The 14587-nt window shown below is 39.9% G+C and overlaps 1 protein-coding gene across 1 annotated transcript in view; it reads right to left on the reverse strand.

Moving 5' to 3' along the window:
- The window catches only part of RAP2A (RAP2A, member of RAS oncogene family), a 43202-nt gene that overhangs the window by 15256 nt on the left and 13359 nt on the right, over positions 1-14587 (reverse strand). The window lies entirely within an intron of this gene.

Here is a 14587-nt window from a genome sequence, read left to right on the forward strand (position 1 = left end):
GACAGCAAGGAGATCAAACCAGTCAATCCTAAAGGAAATTAGTTCTGAATGTTCACTGGAAGGACTGATGCTGAAGCTGAAGCTCCAATACTTTGGCCACCTAATGTGAAGAGCCAACTCGTCAGAAAAGACCCTGATGCTGGGAAAGATTGAGGGCAGGAGGAGAAGCAGGCAACAGAGGATGAGATGGTTGGATGGCATCACCAACTGAATGGACATGAATTTGAACAAACTCTGGGAGATCGTAAAAGACAGGGAAGCCTGGCGTGCTGCAGTCCATGAGGTTGCAAAGAGCTTGACACAACTTAAGTGACTCGACAACAACAACAAAAATAAAAGAAATAGAAAACAGAAAAACAGTACAGAAAAAAATCAGTTACACTAAAAATGTAGTTCTCCGAAAACGAGCAATAAAATTGGTAAACTTTTATCCAGACTGATTAAGAAAAAAAAGATGACACAAATTAACAATACCAGAAAGAGGAAACTTACTACACACACTACTGACATGGAAAAGAATATGCTCCTGAAAGAGAAACTTGGAGGAAATGCACCAATACCTTGGAACATATGTGATGTCACAGATGCCCCTCTCTTCAGAGGATGACAGCACTGGTGATACCATCTCTAAACCTCTCCGTTTCACTTCTTCAGGTATCTAAACTCTAGTTCTTCATTATCTAATTCAACTTTATCTCCTACAGCTTGATAAAGAGAATCTTCCATTCTGAATTCTGTCCGCCTGTTCATGATAGTTCTCTAATGAGAATGGTCCCTACCAATCAAATTCTAAGATCCATTCAAAGCTTAGGTCAGATTTCATCTTTTAAAATCCTCCCTTACTTTTATAAATAGCTCATTAGTCTGAACTCTTATATTTACATTTTATGTCATTAAGAATTTGGTCTTCTTGGGTTTACATTAATTTATTTCTTTGAGTATCTACTAGGCATTGTGTGAGGGACTGTGGATATAAGACATATGAAATCCTTAAGAGTTTGTGCTCAAGTTCAAGGAAACATAATAAACAAACAACCAATATCACTAAAGACTGTGATACCTGTTTCAGAGAAAATCAATATTGATTAATATACAGTAACTTGGGTGGGCCAATATTACATGAGGGCATCAAAGAAGGCATCTTTAGGGAGATGAATTCTAAGCCGAAACCTGAAGATTGAGAGTTGAGTCAGCCACAGGAAAAAAAAAAACCAGGAATCAAACATTTTAACCAGAAGAAAATATAAAGGAAAGGCAGTAGAAAGCTGCCAGCTTTATTCAGGGAACAAAAGGGAGACTGGCACAGTTACAGCATAAAGAGCAAGGGGAAGAAAAGCATGAGGGATGACTGAAGAAGGACCCATGACCGCTCTTCTAAGAACAGGAGAAAGTGACTGAAGGTCTGTTAGCAGGGAAGTGAGGAGGTTTATGTGTCAAGACAGCAGTGTGGCTAATACACAGAAAATGTTCTTTAGGGGCACAGAAGTAGCAGGCAGACAGGAGATGACTGCTGTGTTCAAGGCATCAATGATGGCTTGAATTGGAATGATGGCAATACCAGTGGAAAGAAATAAAAGTTAAAATATATTTTGGAGGCAGCATCAACAAAGACATGACAATGGACTGGTTGAAGAAGACAGCAGGTAATTGTTGGACGACAGAGAAATCAGTAAATGATTCGTAGGTAAACTACTGCTTTTACAAGTATGACTTATCTCATGATTTATGACAAAGGTCCAGCTACAGTTCTTTGGGGAAATGGTCTTTTAAATAAATAGCACTGGATCAACTGCATAGCCATACATGGGGGGACAAAAACAAAAACCTTGACTCTCTGTGTCTCACACCTTTCATACAAATTAGAGATAAATCCCAGAATAAAAGTCAATACACCTCCTAGAATTAAATATGGAAGAGGAATCTTCATAACCTTGGAGTGCAGAAAGATGTATTAACTAGGACACAGAAAAGAACTAAACATAAAAATCAAAGATTAAGAACTTATGTTCTTTAAAAGAAACTACTAAGCAAGTGAAAAGGCAAAATGGGGAAAAGGTACCTGCAATACATGTATCTCCAAAATGTATAAAGAATTTCTACAACATTTAAGAAAAAGACAAAATAATTTTTAAGTGGACCAAACATGAAGTTGTTTTAAAAAGAAGATATACCAACAGTCATTAAGCAGATAGAAAAGTGTTTATCATTACATGCCAAAGAAATAAAAACTAAAATCAAAATGAGGTACCACTAAACTCTTACCCGATAAGCTAAAATTTTAAAAGGCTGATAATATCAAATGTCTGCTAGTGAGTGGAACAACTCTTATTGGGAGAAGAGTAAATTGGCACAACTGTTTTGGAGAATCATTTGTCACTACAGTTGACCCTTCAACAACTTGGGGATAATCTGCACACAGCTTACAGCTGGCCCTCTGTATCCATGGTCACAACTAGGGCTTCAACACGCCATGGACCGCGCGGCACTGCAGGAGTTACTACTGAAAAATGTCTGCATGTAAGTGGACCTGCACAGTTTCCCCACGTTGTCCGAGGGTCAGCTGTATCTACTATGCATTCATGACTCAGTAATTCTGCTCCGAGGTATTCACCAAGGGAGTGTACATATATGCACCAAAAGATATGTACTAGAATGTTCACAGCAGTGTTACTCACGAGAGCCCTGATCTCAAAACTGCCCAAATGCCCATCAACAGAAGAAACAATGAAATCATGGGATATCCACACAAGGGACTACTGTACCTCAATGAAGTATTCGCTACTGCTACAAGCGACATGAATGAGTCTCATAACGAGGATGCTGAATGATGAGACCCCGGTTTGATCCCTGGGTCAGGAAGATCCCCTGGAGAAGGAAACGGCAATCCACTCCAGTATTCTTGCCTTGAGGATCCCACAGAGAGAGGAGCCTGGTGGGCTACAGTCCATGTGGTCGCAATGAATCAGACACAACTGAGCGACTAACACTTTCACTTTCAGAAGCCTAAAAATAAACAAAACTAATCTGTGTTGGTCTTCAAGCATGGAAGTAACAGGCATGAAACTTGAGGGAAACTTCTGGGTTGTCTGAAAGGTTTGTCCTGCCTCTTTATGCAGGATTTGGCTACCTGGAGTATACATCTAGCTGTCTGATCTTATTTATGTGTTTTACCACATAAAAGTTATACCTCAATTAAAGAAAGAAACTGAAACCAAAAAAATCAACAAATAAGATAATTATCTAAATGATTTCCTCACTGAAATAGGAATAGAAAAATAACCTTCAAGACCAACTGAGTAAGCATGCATGTTGGTAATGGGTGTAAGTTGCACAAAGTCCATGATTAAGTTGATCAGTTGGTTTACTGCTCAGCTAAACACTGCTAATGTATTCTAAAATTCTGTCCACGTCCTATGCTATTTATTTTATATTCAAAGCTGGCTGAAGACTGAAAGCATAAGGAATACTATACTAAAGTAAATGTTTTTAGAAATAAAAACGATGAAAACGCTGAACATTTTCTTCACTATTGGATCTATAAATTGCATCCATCTGACTGACTACAATTCTTCTCAGGCATAGCAAGATGTCACAGCAAGCCAGAGAACTCCAAATATCCATGTTAGAAACAGAATATAATTATGACTACATTCAACCTGGCTTTTTATCTATTAGATATAAAAATACTCCCCCCCCAGAGACGTGTCATATGTGGGGAAGTGTTTGCAACTGGAAGCCTTAAACCTTGTTATTTAGAAACTACACATGCATATATCTGAATAAACCATTATTATTATTTTTAAAGCACAATATCCAAGATATCCAGAATAAGGCAGAGGAAAGCAGCTACTGGTTCACATTATGTACTTTAATGTGCAACTAAATTTCAACCTGCATTTTAATGTATATTCAGTCATCAATTAATCTGTCAACAAAGTAAGCATCTTCTTACATAATTTAAACAGCAGGGACAATTCAAGCATGGACACATATTTGAAGAACACAGAACTCTCATTTAAGAAACAAAGGTCTTCAAACATAAAACTTGCATTTTATCTTTAGTGATAGCTGAAATCTAAAACCTCTACATTAAAAAACAGGTCCAACTATTGTACTTGAAAAGACTAAACTGAGTCAATTACTCAGAAATACACAAGTTATTTGAACTGTTATCTATATTTACGTCAAATTATAGGATATTTCTTTTCAGCATCCCCTCATTTCAGCATTCCTGGCAAAAACGTTGATGAATGGAAATTCGTATGTTTTTGGTACACAGTTATAGTATTTTTTAAAAAGTTACCTCTGACTGAAGAACATTTAAAGATGCATCAAAGCTAGACAGAGCTAAGATTTTTAAAGAAACTTTGAGATCTTCAAATATTTATTTCCAAATCACTAAATATAAACAGCACCAAATAAAACTAAAAAACAGAAACATGCTGCATCTCCAGAAAGTTCAGGTTATCAGACCAGCAGAATGAGCTTTTCTTCTCTCAGCAATGCACAGCTCAGGCAATGAGTGCCATCAATTATGCACGGCAGGTTGTAACTGGTTGGTTCAACTGGGCGTAAGTTTGACTGGTGATGTCTATTAAAAAGGATTTTTCATTTGAACTGGGAGAAGTTAACAGGTGACAGATGGCAGACGCAAAACAAAACAGTGAAGAAAGGAGCTGGAAACCCTCGTTATTGGCAGCAATTATGGTGCCCAAGAGCAGCCAATGGAGAATGATGAGCTGCGGGTATGTTGGCAGGATTCAACCCAACAGCAAAGTAAAAGAAGTTAGAAATGGTTATAAGAGGTCACTGTGGGAGTGAGGGAGAAAGGATGGTCAGCAAAAGTCATCAAGAGTCTCTAAAGTAATCAAGTTGGAGATGAGAGGCTGTAACAACAGGTCTGCAACAGTACTGATTACAGGGAACAGGCAGGGTGAGAATTATTGGATGTGAGAAAACGGGTCCCTTCATTTTCATTCCTGCTACAAAACTCCTTTAATTTCCAAAACAACTCACACCTGAACTATGCAAGTCTCCTAACTGGTCCTACCTCCAATTTCTTGCCCCACTATTCTATCTTCTATGCCATTTCCACAACAGTTATCCTAAAACCCTGCACATGTTCCTCTCCCCATCCTTGCAAATCACTACCTTAGAAAAATAAGTGGCGGCTCTACAACCACTGGGGCTTCCCCGGTGGCTCAGTGAAGAGCCCGCTTGCCAACGCAGGAGATGTGGGTTCAATCCCTGCATCGGGAAGATCCCTTGTAGAAGGAAATGGCACCCCACTCCAGTATGCTTGCCTGGGAAATCCCATGGACAGAGGAGCCTGGCGGGCTACAGTCCACAGGGTCACAACGAGCTGGATATGACTTAGCAACTAAAGGACAACAACAACTAAACCACTAGATAAAGGCTAACACTTAAGGTCAACCGCAGCTTTCAGTTCAGTTCAGTTCAGTCGCTCAGTCGTGTCCGACTCTTTGCAACCCCATGAATCGCAGTACGCCAGGCCTCCCTGTCCATCACCAACTCCCCGAGTTCATTCAGACTCACGTCTATCAAATCAGTGATGCCATCCAGCCATCTCATCCTCTGTCTTCCCCTTCTCCTCCTGCCCCCAATCCCTCCCAGCATCAGAGTCTTTTCCAATGAGTCAACTTTTCGCATGAGGTGGCCAAAGTCCTGGAGTTTCAGCTTTAGCATCATTCCTTCCAAAGAAATCCCAGGGCTGATCTCCTTCAGAATGGACTGGCTGGATCTCCTTGCAGTCCAAGGGACTTTCAAGAGTCTTCTCCAACACCACAGTTCAAAAGCATCAATTCTTTGGCGCTCAGCCTTCTTCACAGTCCAACTCTCATATCCATACATGACCACAGGAAAAACCATAGCCTTGACTAGACGGACCTTTGTTGGCAAAGTAATGTCTCTGCTTTTGAATATGCTATCCAGGTTAGTCATAACTTTCCTTGTCACTGGCTAAAATCATGATGGAGTCCACAAGGAGAAGAGGACTGGATGTATATTTAGGGTACCTAGAAAAAGTCCCAGCTGTGCTCCCTAAGACATGTCACGTGACCTCTCTCAGCCTCAGGTCCCCCCCTCCTTTTATTTCTCCTTTTTCGGCTGTGCCATGCGGCATGTGGGATCTTAGTTCCCTGGCCAGGGATTGAACCCACACCCTCTGCACTGGAAGCTGAGTCCAACCACTAGACTGCCAGGCAAGTTCCCCTCCTGTTCCTTCCTTGTGAAACGAACATTAGGTATTACAGTATGGAAGAAGATGGTGATGACTTTACTAATAATAGCTTAGCACCCATAGAAGGCTTAGTAGGTGCCAGACACTGTGCTAAGCAGTTTACATGAATTATCCATTGAAGTATTATGGATACTGTAAAATACTACAAAATGCTAATTATTCTTTTCTAAGTTCTCTCGAACCATCTGTTAGTAAGTCAGTTTTAGAATTTTAATTGTGGTGATATAGCTGTAAAAAAGAACAAAAATTGTTACATAGTATCTTATTTCTTATCTCCAGTTTCCATTCTCCGGCAGGATGGTCTTCTACAATAAAGGCCATTAGCTCCTATTGGTACAATGTGAGAACAACAGGATAGATATTAATATCAAATTAGTCTGCTGCTACTATCAAATTGTCTCTAATATCAAAAGCTGGCAGTTTACCATCTTCTCCAAACAGAAGTATCTTTCCTTACTCTATTCACCTTCTTGCTTCAAACACTGCTGAGTCAAGTCACTAGCTATGAACCATGGCGCTGACGAGACTGGGCGTGTTCAGGGTGGTACGGCCGTGGGCTGAACCACTGCTCTGAAGCCTTACAGAACAACGTGGTATAATCAAAAAGAAAATGGGACAGAACTGAAGAGAATGAGCAGAACCAAGGTCTCGTTTCTGCCTTAAACCAGCTGTGCCACCTCTGAAGTTAGATCTGGGACCTCAGGAAAGCGAGGGCCAGGAATGTTTTTATGTAGCTGTTTCTCCAGTACTGGAATCAATTCTTGACACTTACACTCCTACAAAACAGAATGACTGAATGAAGTGATGATCTGCAAATATATCAGCTTTCACATGTGCCCCTAGTGAAATGTCACAGAAACAATGCAACCATATCCATGGCTGCCGCAGTTGTTTCAGTCGCTCAGTTGTGTCCGACTCTTTGCAACCCCACGGACTGTAGCCCACCAGGCTCCTCTGTCCTTGGAATTCTCCAGGCAAGAGTACTGGAGTGGGTTGCCATTTCCTTTTCCAGGGGATCTTCCTGACCAGGGATCGAACCTGCATCTCCTGCACTGGCAGGCAGATTCTTCACCACTGAGCCACCAGGAAAGCCAGATCCATGGTCCCCCGGCTGAGAAAGCATTTTCGATGTACTTTATCTAGAATGCTTTATTTTTCTTTATCCTTTATCATGGTTTACCATTAGATGCCAAAATGCTTAAAACTGATTTGCAGCATAAAGGCTCTCCAGATATTTGGAAGAAAAATGGTCAAAATCCATAATGTAACGAACTAAAGGAACATTTATTTATAATTCAACAAATACTTTCTTTGTACCAAGTGCTAGATATCAAAATTGAAGCAGACTACCACCAAATCAATACATGGAAGAAGCTTTTATTCTTAAGACAGATTAGATGGTGTTTGCCAACTACTTTTATAAACAACATACACTGTGGGTAGAGTACAGGGGGAGAGTCCAGTAAGATGAATATTATTACAAGCAGTCGCAAAACACACACATAGACTTAGATTTTTCTGCTGAAACTAAACTTTAATATGTTATAATCTAATAAAATTATATATGATCTTCAGTTCAGTTCCGTCACTCAGTCATGTCTGACTCTTTGCGACCCCACAAATTGCAGTACACCAGGCCTCCCTGTCCATCACCTACTCCCGGAGTTTACCCAAACCCATGTCCGTCGAGTCGGTGATGCCATCCAACCATCTCATCCTCTGTCGTCCCGTTCTCCTCCTGCCCTCAATCTTTCCCAGCATCAGGGTCTTTTCCAATGAGTCAGCTCTTCACATCAGGTGGCCAAAGTACTGGAGTTTCAGCTTCAGCATCAGTCCTTCCAATGAACACCCAGGACTGATCTCCTTTAGGATGGACTGGGTGGATCTCCTTGCAGTCCAAGGGACTCTCAAGAGTCTTCTCCAACACCACAGTTCAAAAGCATCAATTCTTCGACACTCAGCCTTCTTTATAGTCCAACTTTCACCTCCATACATGACCACTGGAAAAACCATAGCTTTGACTAGATGGACCTTTGTTGGCAAAGTAATGTGTCTGCTTTTTGATATGATGTCTAGGTTGGTCATAATTTCCTTCCAAGGAGTAAGCGTCTTTTAATTTCATGGCTGCAATCACCATCTGCAGTGATTTTGGAGCCCCCAAAAATAAATCTGACACTGTTTCCCCATCTATCTGCCATGAAGTGATGGGACTGGATGTCATGATCTTAGTTTTCCGAATGTTGAGCTTTAAGCCAACTTTTTCTCTCCTCTTTCACTTTCATCAAGAGGCTCTTTAGTTCCTCTTCACTTTCTGCCATAAGGGTGGTGTCATCTGCATATCTGAGGTTACTGATATGTCTCCAGGCAATCCTGATTCCAGCTTGTAAGTGTGGTTAGTCATGTGTGGGTAAGAACAGGAAAATGACACAGGGCAGATAAAATGTGAAGGCAAATGGTGAGCGCCTGCATCAGTCTACCACCTTTTAATAGCTAAAATACACTCATCCATTCACTTACCACTCATCCTCAATATTCTTTAAAGATCTTCACAGAGAGAAATCCAAAGGATCAATAGTACTTTTATCAAAATAATTTATAAAATATCAACATGTTCATCTAAAAATGTTTTACCATTTCAGATAACTATTGCTGTATAAAAACTACCCCAAAGCTAATGGATTAACATAACCATTTTACTGTATTTCTTGGTGGTGTGACTCAAGAATTTGGGCAGAGTTCAGTTGGGTGGTTCTTCTGCTCCATGTGGTACTGACTGGGCTCATTCAGTGGTCCTCAGCTAGGGCTGGGCTGGGCAGACAGTCAACGCTGGCTGCACCCTAGGCCTGGCCCGTCAGTGGGCCCAGTTGGATGGGCAGCTCCCTCACTCTCTCCACATGGTCTCAGGGCCTTTTCAGGGCAGCTGGACTTCTCACACGGCAGTTCAGGGCTTCAAAAGACCATGGTGGAAGGTGCACAGTCCTTGTAGAGGCTAGGCCCCAAACTCGCTTAGCATCACTTCCACCATCTTTCTTGGTCAAAGTAGTTATGGGCCAGCCCAGAGTCAAGGAAGGGGAAATAGATCCCACCTCTTTCTGGGAGTCATGTCCAACAATCCACAGCCATCTTCAGTCTAGTATGTTTTGTAAAGAAGATGTCATTCTTTAAACTGAATTTCCAGTTCATGAGGATCTGCTGCCCCAAGTTAAGAAATATAATACAGAAGGATGGTGCCAAGTCAAAGAAAGAAACTGTTTATACAGACTGGGTATGTCAAAAATACATGTAAAAAACTGGGCTGCAGTTGTCATGATTCTAAAAAACAGAGAACTTAAGGTAAGAGTCTAGAGGGACTATATAATTTACTGCCAAGAGATGCTTTTGAGATGGAAAGGGACACTGTAAACAAATGTGCCAAGGCAGCAGGCATAAACCTGAACTGTCCCAGGTAAAAAGACACTGGGTCACCTTTGGAGAAAAGGGAACAGATGAAAGTGGTGGTACTCATTCAAAGGAAAATATTCATGGGATTGTTAGAAGCCAATCAGTATGGCGTACAAAAGCTTTCAGTTCAGTTCAGTTGCTTAGTTGTGTCCAACTCTTTGCAACCCCATGGACCACACCACGCCAGGCCTCCCTGTCCATCACCAACTCCTGGAGTTTACTCAAACTCATGTTCATTGAGTCGGTGATGCCATCCAACCACCTCATCCTCTGTTGTCCCCTTCCCCTCCAAAAGCTTTAGGATTTGTGATTTCAACAGCATGTGCTGATGGGAGCAACAGAACCACTCGCCTTCCCCAAACAGTCCTTCCTCCATGAATGTCCAACCATTTCATTTAGTAAAAACAGATGATGTGCTCAGGATAGCCTGAGGAATAAACATCAAGAGTGGCCTTTTCAAATGGATGTAGCCCTGGGAGGCGTCCTACCACCCGACAGGGTTTAGGTCCTTCCCCTCTGAAGACAGCAGTGTGCCAAACCGGCTAATGGTCGTTTGAGAGCAAGAACAGGGAGAGCTCATGCAAGCATTACAGCTCTTTAATGTAAGGCCACTGAAACAAGTTCTGTGTCATTAGTGTTATGCATAAACTGATAAATCATTGAGATATGATTTTCTCATTTCTTGCTCCTCTAAAATATAACTTAAAAATCACCTTAACTTTCTACTTAGTGTTTACGTAGTATGCACCCGTCTTAACGGTGAGCATCTAGCCCCTCATTATGCCAACAGGACTGATGGTCAAAGTTTGTTTGGCTCACAAAGCAAAAGAGAAAACATTCTGAGTACACGTGGGTCGTCTGGGTGAGGAGGAGATTATATCTCAGTATAGTTTTGGAGGAGGAAATGGAAACCCACTCCAGTATTCTTGCCTGATGCCCGGGAAGTCCCATGGACAGAGGATCCTGGTAGGCTACAGTTTATGGGGTCTCAAAGATTTGGACACGACTTAGAGGCTGAACAAAAATAGTTTTATTTATACCATATTTGGAAATTTCAGTTTTACTAAATGCAAAGACCAAAAAAAAAAAAAAAAGTGATATGATGATAAAGCTTATCCTTTGTTTCTCAATCTATATTAAACTATCCCTGATAATGAACTTTTGTTTTTAAATGAACTTTTATCTTTAGCTTATCTCTCAGCTATCTTCCCTGGGTACTAGCTAACCTACTCTATTTTCTCTCAATTATCCATAAATCAGTTTGCCTTTTTAATGCTTTACTAAGACAACAATTCTGCTCAAACCATTCAACAACCAAATACAAACAGAAAGTTTTAAGATTTCATTTCCAGGGAGGACTAAGATGTACTAAATAAAGCAAATACACAATTGTTGACATTAGACTTAGAAATTTTTGAGTCAGAATGCATCTTTAGAAAAGGTGAGAGAAATAGGTGAGGGGGATTAAGAGGCACAGACTTCCAGTTACAAAATATGATTCGGAGGCATGAAATACATAGTATAGAGCTGTCCAGGGGCATAGCATAGTAATAATGTAAAATCTTTGTATGATGACACGTGGTAACAGGACTTATCATGGTGACCATTTTGCGATGCGTAGAAATATCGAATCACTATGTTGTGCACCAGGAACCACACAGCATTGTAAGCCAATCATGCTTCAAAAACAAAAACAGAAAAACAAACTCACAGAAAAAGAGAACAGATTTGTGGTTACCAGAGGCAGGCATGTATGGGGGCTGGGGGAGGAACTGGATGAAGGAGTCAAAATGTACAAATTTCCAGTTCTAAGTAAATAAGTTCTAAGGATATAACGTACAACATGATTAAATATAATTAACACTGCTGTATGTTATCAATGAAAGTTGTTAAGAGAGTAAATTCTAAGAGTCTCATCACAAGGAAAAAAAATCTTTTTTTCCTATTTCTTTAGTGTTGCATCTGTATGAGATGATTAATGCTCATCACTGAACCTCCTGTGATAATCATTTCATGATGTACCTGAGTCAAATCATTATGCCATACACTTTAAACTTACATAATGCTGTGGGTGAGTTACAGCTCAATAAAATAGGAAGGGGAAAAAAAACTTGTACCCTCCCAAAAGCTTCCTTAGAAAAAGTGGTCTAGTAAAAGCAATGTCTTTGGTGGAATAATACTTTAAAACTTAGAAATAAAACTGTTCCAAAAAAAAAAATGTATTCTGTCTCTCTCTCCATATATAATAAACTCAACACTGTCAAACATATATTCATTTGTAGTACATGTTGACACACCAGATGGATGAAGATAGAATCTTGTACTTATTCTGCATAACGCCCAGGGCAATGTTATGCAAATAAAATGCTTTAAACCATAGTATTTGATGTTGACAGTGATGACTTTTATGCAAAGACAAGACTTCTAGAATCAATTTATTAAAAAACTCTGTCAACATATTTCCCTCCATTGCCCCCTCCTTCTCTCTCTCTCTCTCTATATATATATATACACACACACACATATATACAGATGTAGTTATATGTAACCAGCCATAAACACTATTAAAATTATTTCTGCCCCATGCGCAGTTTTGGTTTTCACACAAGGTCTATTATCATTGTCAACTTTTTAAAAAAGAAATATTATTTAACAAATACTTTTTAATATGTCTGATTACTTCCTATGAAGTATTTTTACATTTTACATAGATGTACTAAAAAAAAAAAAGGAGGAGGAAATGGCAACCCACTCCAGTATTCTTGCCTGGAGAATTCCATGGACAGAGGAGCCTGACAGGCTACAGTCCATGGGGTCGCATCGAGTCGGACACGACTGAGTGACAAACACACACACACACAAATCACAATTCTTTGTGAGTCCAAAATCATACTGTCAGCATTTATAGGCAAGAGAGTCTTGTGGAAGACAAACACACAAAGCACTCAGGCCTACAAGGTCTGTAACACACACTGGATGAGCACTTCAGACACGGAGGGGAAAGCAGTGGAGAAATGGAAATGCAATGCTAAATTGTGCTGTGTGCTAAGTCGCTTCAGTTGTGTCCGACTCTTTGCGACCCCATGGACTGTAGCCCACCCGGCTCCTCTGTCCATGGGATTCTCCAGCTAAGAATACTGGAGTGGGCTGCCATGCCCTTCTCCAGGGGATCTTCCTGACCCAAGGGTTGAACCTGTGTCTCCTGTAGTTCCTGCATTGCAGGCAGATTCTTTACCTCTGAGCCACCAGGGAAGCCCACGGAAGAGAAAGCAATGGAAAAATGGAAAAGCAATACTAGAGTAGCTATATAATTTATCTACATATAGGAAGGCAACTTGAGTCTAATGCCTAAGAAATCACGTGGCAGTACACTGTTTATAAAGTCGGAAAATACTTGGGTCTCATTTCTATTTCTTTGATCTTTGGTGAAATGTTATTATTGATATTTTAGGGTTACTATGCAAAAAATTCTATAGGAAATCAGTCCTGAATATTCAAAAGAAGGACCGAAAAGCTCCAATACTTTGGCCCTGATGTGAAGAACTGACTCAATGGAAAAGACCATGATGCTAGGAAAGATTGAAGGCGGAAGGAGAAGGGGACAACAGAGGATGAGATGATGGTTAGATGGCCTCACTGACTCGATGGACGTGAGTTTGAGCAAGCTCTGGGAGTTGGTGATGGACAGGGAAGCCTGGAGTGCTGCAGTCCATGGGGTCACAAAGAGTCAGACGTGACTGAGGAAATGAATCGAAGCAAAGAAAGTTTACATTCATTACCTCATCAGTTTTTTATTATACCTATATTCCAGATGAGGAAGTTGAGATGCAGAGAATGCTAACTTGCTCCTCATAACATAACTAGTAAGTACTGAAGCTCAGCTTTAATCAGATTAACCCTTATGGTCTTCATAGGTAAAATCAGATCATTACATACAATAAAATTAAAAACTGAATAACTAGAACAACTACAATAAACACAGTATATTTGTTATGTTCATTGGAAACCTAAGAACGCATGTATTTAGAATTAAGAACAAAATAAAAACTTCCACCCAAAATGCGAGAAAAACACTCTAAGGCTTCATTTGCAGAAAGATGTAAAGACATCTGGTAGGAAGAAAATATTAAGATGTACTGAATTATTAACAGGATGTAGGATTTCCACATTTGAATTATTAATTTTTAAGGGCTGCTCCAAGAAAAACATGAAAAACAACACTCCTAAGTGTTTTAAGTAAAGGTTTATAATGTTTCTCTGGGGTAATTTTACTAAGTGATTTTAAGATAGCTATAATTATGGTCATCTTCATCTATTTTTACTGTCTTAAAGGCAGAGCTGAATCAATATCATCTTGGAGAGATGCAGCAAGCCTCTTATAGAGATCAGTCTCCCCAGTAACCTGTTGTGGTAATGAGCACGCATTCCAGTCGGAATCCTCCTGCAATGTCCCGTTCTCTGTTCCACACTGCACAGGGCCAGAGCTATTCTGCCTTATCTGGATGAACAAAACTACATGAGAAACAAGTCCTCGTAATTGTAATCTGCCCAACAAACAGTAATAAATGCTTCCTCAAAAGATACACTTTCTGTATCTTTTTGGTCCTTGACTAAATGGTTTCTTTTTCCGTAACAGAGGCTGCATTTACTAACTCAAGTTGGGAAATTTACTTCACTTTTAGAGCATTTATACAGCATTGCTGGAAAATGGAAAAGTGGGAACAGAAGATAAAAGTTGTTTCAAACTATGAAAAGACAGTTCCATTTATTTTTATTTTTTTTGGTCATTTTATTTTTTTATTATTTATTTATTTATTTAATTTTATTTTATTTTTAAACCTGAAACACTGTATTAGTTATTTTTCTCAGAGAAAAATGTTCCACAAT

The sequence above is a fragment of the Bubalus bubalis genome, chromosome 13, assembly GCF_019923935.1.
Source record: "Bubalus bubalis isolate 160015118507 breed Murrah chromosome 13, NDDB_SH_1, whole genome shotgun sequence".
NCBI lineage: Eukaryota > Metazoa > Chordata > Mammalia > Artiodactyla > Bovidae > Bubalus > Bubalus bubalis.